At 33.1% G+C, this 6,213-nt stretch overlaps 1 long non-coding RNA gene across 2 annotated transcripts; it reads left to right on the top strand.

Moving 5' to 3' along the window:
- Positions 1-1,273: 1,273 nt before the first annotated feature.
- Positions 1,274-3,449, top strand: LOC133713572 (uncharacterized). Of its 2 annotated transcripts, none has more exons than XR_009848098.1 (3): positions 1,274-1,287; positions 2,544-2,594; positions 3,379-3,449. It is a non-coding gene; the product is annotated as an uncharacterized LOC133713572 (long non-coding RNA). The 2 variants fall into 2 exon arrangements; XR_009848097.1 differs by lacking the exon at positions 1,274-1,287 and adding an exon at positions 2,063-2,441.
- Positions 3,450-6,213: the final 2,764 nt, after the last annotated feature.

Below are 6,213 nucleotides of genomic sequence, written 5' to 3'. Positions count from 1 at the left end.
TATTAAGGTTTTATGCAATGGAATGAATTTTACAAAAATTTGAGTAGTATAAGTTTTCTTCAAAAGAAATTGGTATAAAATTATACAATTACATTTTGTTTGAAAAATTTATACCATCTCACTCTAAGCAAAGTTTAGTCCAAGTAGTAAATACTAATTATGAATATCATAAATTAGCAAATTTGCATTCAACTAATCCTTTCAAAAAAAAAAATGGACTTATTAATCTCATTTTAGTTCCTATACAAACACACAAATACATTTCCTATATAAACTAAATCAATGATTGAAACAACAATTTTTGTAGAATGTCATTCTTAAAATTATGTCTTTCTATTATGATCATGAATATCCTAAAAACCATTCATGGATGCACCATCATAGCTACTTGAAAAATACAATCTGAGGTTAAGGGAAGTGGAAATTAATACCTGAATTCTATGAATCAACTCAAATCTTTACAGTCATCTCTTTCATCATCTACATAGCTCTTCTCTGAAAACTAAGAGAGAGAAGAAGAATGGCAAACTTTTTATCAATCTTCTGGTTTTAAGCAGTATAGCTACTGAAATCCATGTTAAATGTATTTACAATTCTTACAGTTGTCCGTGTGTATTTATGATTTGAGCGTTTTTCATTCGCCTATAGCGTAACAATCAACACGGTCATCAAAGATGGGAAGTATTTACGTCCCGGTTTATCGTACCTCGGGGATTACGAGCTAGCTAAGAATCCTATGGTTCTAGATCACTGAAATCACTTGCACAAACAAATAAAACTAGAAAAAATGCTAAACAAGGCACCGAGCCTCATTCAAGCATGACTTTGCATCACACAAAGTCACATAGACGGCCTTTCTTGGTGCAAGGCCTAGATAGGGCGGTGAAACACACAAAAGTGCTTGTAATGCTCACGCCCACATGGATTTACAAATGAATAGTAGTGGGAAAGTCACAATATTTTTTGGATTTTCATAAATGATAAATAAACTAACTAACTACGACATTATTCTATATATAAAGCGTCAATGTTACTGTTACACTGTTCCTAAGAGTCGGAAAAGCCCTTTTATCCTCACTGTTCGAGGAGAATATCAAGTTGGTGGAAAAGTCGTTTCTGTCCTTGCTCTTCTCTGTGTTGGATGGGTATAATGATCGAGGGTTCTGTCTTTGCTCTTCTTTCAACAAAAGCGAAAGAAGCGAGCAGAGAGAAAAGAGGAATAGAAGAGACAAAGGGAGAAGAAGAGACGAAAAGAGAAGATCGAAGAAAGGAAAGACCGGTTGCAAGGTATTGGATTTGTGGTTTGAATTGTTCTGTGGTTTTTGTTGTTGGATTTTTTCTTCTTTTGTTAGATGTTTTTGAGGGGGATGATACTTTTGGGATTTGTTTAATGTATTGGAGGATTAGCTTTTACGGTTAGGGTTACTGAATTGGGGGTTTTCTTGGTTGATTGAATTTGATTATGTAATTTCAGAGTTTCGATTCTGAGTTTTTTGAAAGTTAAAGTTAGTCGCTTCGCTGTGTTTATGCTTAATTGAAAATTGGCAAGTGAAGTTGTAGTGTCTATTCCTTTCGATTTGATGTAAGGTTTTTGATTTTGATGGTAGATTGTTGGGGTACGAGAAAGAAGACGAGAGATTGAAGATTTTGGTCCAAGAGGTTGCTGGGTTTTGGAAGAGGTGTGTGTTTCATTTGGGAATATTTTTGGTAAAATCTCCTCTCTTTGCCATCGCTCTTATGAATATTGTATATTAGATAGAAGATGGGTTAGCGACAGTAGGTGTTCATCTTAAAGGACTGTTTATATAGAGACTGGAACTACCACTTCGCAGATACAAAATTGAGGACGACTAAGTTAGTAAGATGATGTAGCCAAAAAAACCTCTACTTAATGCAAGTGGTATCATAAAATATTGTAGCAGCTTAAGGAATGTGTTTGAATCTTTGGACTTCGTCTTTTTTAACAAGAACACATATTGAAGCCAAATATTGGTCTTAAAATCAAAAGAATTAGTCAACTACATGTACAATCAGCTAAAAACTTTGTAAATCGGTTATCGATTCTCCTGTTGTGCAATTCATTTTCAAATCTTGCTTATTGGTGGTTACCCCTATTGCAGATCGTTCATTTTGAGCTGCTACGATTTTTTTGTACTGTTTTAATTTTATCATCAGTGTTAAGTACAATATTGACTTCATGTCTGTTATTGGGTAAAGTTTTTCAATTTCGGCTGCAAAGTGAATAATTTATATATTGGATTTTTAAACTATTGTTAGTCATTTCATGATATTAATATCTATTTTGCTTTCCGAGCTTAATAATGCTCCTGTTGTGCTGAGAGGATTTGAATTTAGCAAACTACAGGAAAACTATAAGCAAGTTTGTTGATTGTTTGAACCAAAGTATAGAAATAGGCAATTGATTAGTCCTTGAAATGAAGGTAGTGCTCTTTTTAAATGGCTTTGTTCGGTATTTTTCTCCATTTGATTTTGATTATGTTTGTCTACCTATATATAAAGTTTTTAATTTACTGTTGTTATAGGTGTGGACTGTTGATAGAAGTTGAGTCTCACTTTTGGCATTTCTCTATCAGGTGACATTTTCTCTTTCCTCTTTTATGTTTTTGTAATGTTGTTTTTAATCTCTAGATTGTGTTTGTTACTTATTTCATTTTTTTTTTTATCCTGTTATGTCGTTTGTGTGAAATATATGTTGTTATTTGATGGTTCTGTTTTCCCCTTCTTCTTTTTTTTTTTGGATTATGCGCCTAAGTTCATGCTATGGTATTGTTTGTCCTTTACATGGATATGGCATTTACAAATTATAAAAGAAATCTTTTTTTTTTTTGGCCTACGTCATTGTTCTAAATTGCATTTTGTCGGGAGAGTGGAAATGGTTGTGAAACCGTTGAAAAAGTGTGTTTCCTTCTGTTTTGAAATATTTTTTTGATATTTATGAACATTATTATTTTTTAAGCTGAATCAAAACTTTATTTTCGTGTAAATTTGGTGTTTGTTTCGGGTTCAGTGTCTACTCACTTTAGTAATAAACTGTCAACATTCATAACAACAGCAGCAGTAAAGATTGCTATTCACTTTTTCTTGCATTAGTAAGGACTTAGAAAAAGATACTGAGGGAAAGACATACAGCAGTGGTATAAAAATAATCAAAGATTTGTCTAAGAAATTTGAAAAGTGGTAGGCATTGACAAAAAGCCAAATATTTCTAACTGGTCTAATTTTTGAAGTCTATTTATGTGAGTTATTGTTTAATTGTGCACAATAGGCTGAAGTAGACAATGGAGCTTAGAAGTATTTTCCTATGTATTAATTTACATTTGATTTCAACTTATATCAATCTTATGAATCATGTATCAGATGACATCTATCAATGGAAACCGGGAACTAGGAGTATAACACTCGCTGTATTTTCTCAATTGCTACGTTTTCTCAACTTTCCGGTCTCAATTTATCAAACAATGAGGATCGGTTTGTGCTTCAGTCTAAGGCAATGAGAATGAGGTAATTTTACTTGCTTTTGGTTGAAAAACCCGATCACATGATCGCATGCCTAATTTCAAGGGCCCGAATGGGACAAAGAGAACGAATATACATTGCATGTTGATAGGATTTGGTATCATTTGGAACTATATATTCACACACTACACAACTAGTATTAAGCATGAAAATGAACTATATATTGGGTTGGGTTCATTTGAAATTTGATTACTGAAAATGAAGTAAAGGTAGAGTCTTTTTGTTTTGTTTATTGGTTTTTGAAGGTATCAATTGGAACTGTCGGAACTGTGTAAGAAAACTTGGGAGGAGAACATAATTGTGTGTCTGGAAACTGAATATAGGGATATGACTAACTCAAATTAATTTTACAGTCTCAGATTAGGTGGAAGTTTGAAGGTTCAAGACTTGAATGCCATAATACGCATCTTTGGGATGCTGAAAACATGACATGATCTTTCCCAGGTCTATGACTTGAAAAACTCTTAATGTTTACGAGTTTGAGTTGTAGCTTGCTGGTTATATATTCATGGGACAGATTTGCTTTCAGTGTTCTAATTTGTTATTTTGTGTAATGCATCAAAGGGTGACAAGTTGTTGGCGTCGCAAAATGCAGAGAGCCATCAGAGGTGTGCTATCGGCTTTTCTGTATCTTAAATTGATTGAGAAATACTCATTCTATTAAATTGTTTGTTCTCTTTAATAAGCGCTATATGGTCCACATATCTGTGTTTCCCATGAATTCATTTCTTTGCATCTTTTTACAATGGTCTCTTCAAAAGAAAAGATATGGTTTTAGGATGAAGGTAAATTTAAAATCTGTTGAAAGGAAGGTAGAAATAACTATTAATGAGTATGCATAAATACAATTTTTTGAATGTGAAAGGTTCAACTTATTAGGAATTTCCAAATTAAATCAACCTCTATCATCCATCTCATTTGCTTTATTTGTGTAGAACTCCAGTAATTCTCATGGATTGGAGAGTGATTACTATTTGCTGGCATTGAATTTTTCTCTCAAAGAATGAGCTTTTCCTTTGTAAAGGGTCTAATTCTCAATTTCTACTCTCTATTTATGACAATTCAATGTTGCGTCTCAATTCAAAATTATGACTACTTGACAGTGACGAACCAAGAAAGCTCCAAACAAGATGAATGAAAAAGTAATCTGCTTTCCAAGTTTTTTAATATTTAGTTTTCCAAAGACAGTTTCACACTTTTGGAGAAGCCTAAAATTGATTTGATTTAAACTTTGCTTTAACTGTTTTCTTCACCACAAATTATGGCATTCAGTTTCAATGAGAAGCCTCCAGATAGTGTTCAACTCTTCTAGAATTCTTATAAAGTTGACATATTTGGATAAAATTCTGTGATGAATCTTTTACTTCACACCCAGTGATTCCTTTATCTTCATCATTTTTCTCAATTTTAATTACTCTATGTCTCTCCTATCTCGCAAAATTTTCCAACCAAAGTTGATTGCTGTCTTTCCCAATTCTTCTCTGAAAAAAAAAATGAGAATGTGATTAATGTCATTGAAGGTGAGGAAGAATCTGACTGGTAAGTTTGAGTTTTTTTGTTTTTGCAAGTAAAGTTCTAGCATTTGAGAATAAGCAGCATCTGTTACAATACAAAACGTTTCACTCTCCAGAGAGTATTGTAATGTGTTTGTAGCTATTTGTTGCCTTTTAGTAGCTCTAAGCTTTTGTTTCTTGGGGATCTGTAGGGAAGAACTCGATGTGTTTTTTAACTGAAAAATGACCGATTTATGTATTAATTCGAGATACGAAGATAAAGGTCTTTTCCAATTTTAATTGTTGCTACTAAAATGAAAAACAAACTGTATTTATCTGCTACAGACTGTATTTATCTGCTACAAACTGTATTTTAACTGTATTTGTATGTGTTTGCAGAGGAAGGGTGAAAAGGGGAGCGAAAGAGTAAAGAGTAAAGGAAAGGAGATGGGTGTTATCATTCATCTACCCATAAAAGGTAATCGTCGCTGAGTTCTTCTTGCTTCTTAATCTGGTGTTCGAATGATTGATTACTGATTTTGTATTTTGTTGTTTTATCGTTGATGATCGGGTTGGACTGAAAGTTAGGCTTATTTGGATAAAAGTAAATATATGATATTGATCTTAGTTTTGCTATGAGAAGAGAAAGAAGAATTTGATTCTTGGCTGTTGGGGTAGTCGGTTTTGGGAATGGCTTTTTTTTTTTTTGGTACGAAGATCGAGGGCCTGCGTTATTGGGTTATGCAAGTGGTTTAATATTTGTTTGATGCATTAGTCTATCAGAGTTGAATTCTTATACAACTGTCATAGGGGTCTTTAGTATGTGTTTGTCATGTTGATCTTTCTCATGTTTTTGAGTTTAGGGTTGATGAGAGAACTGTTGCTATGTTATTGACATTGTTGGTTTGCTGTGCTCTTACCAAAACCAGTACTCTACATTAAGGTTTTGATTTGGTCATGTTAGAATTAGCTAATGGTATACAATCAGACCTTAGGTAGCTTTTGATAATCATTATTAATCCCTGAAAATGCTTAAGGTCTTTTTAACTCTAGAAAGTTGTTCCTTGCTGTATGTTGGTCTAGAACAATGACACTTAACATTTGAAGATCTTTCAATTTGTTCATAAACTTCGCTGATTTCTTATTTGACATTCGGCCGAAGAATCAATATTATTTTGAGAGT

The sequence above is a fragment of the Rosa rugosa genome, chromosome 6, assembly GCF_958449725.1.
Source record: "Rosa rugosa chromosome 6, drRosRugo1.1, whole genome shotgun sequence".
NCBI classification, from domain to species: domain Eukaryota; kingdom Viridiplantae; phylum Streptophyta; class Magnoliopsida; order Rosales; family Rosaceae; genus Rosa; species Rosa rugosa.
This window is presented reverse-complemented; position numbering and strand designations above follow the sequence as displayed.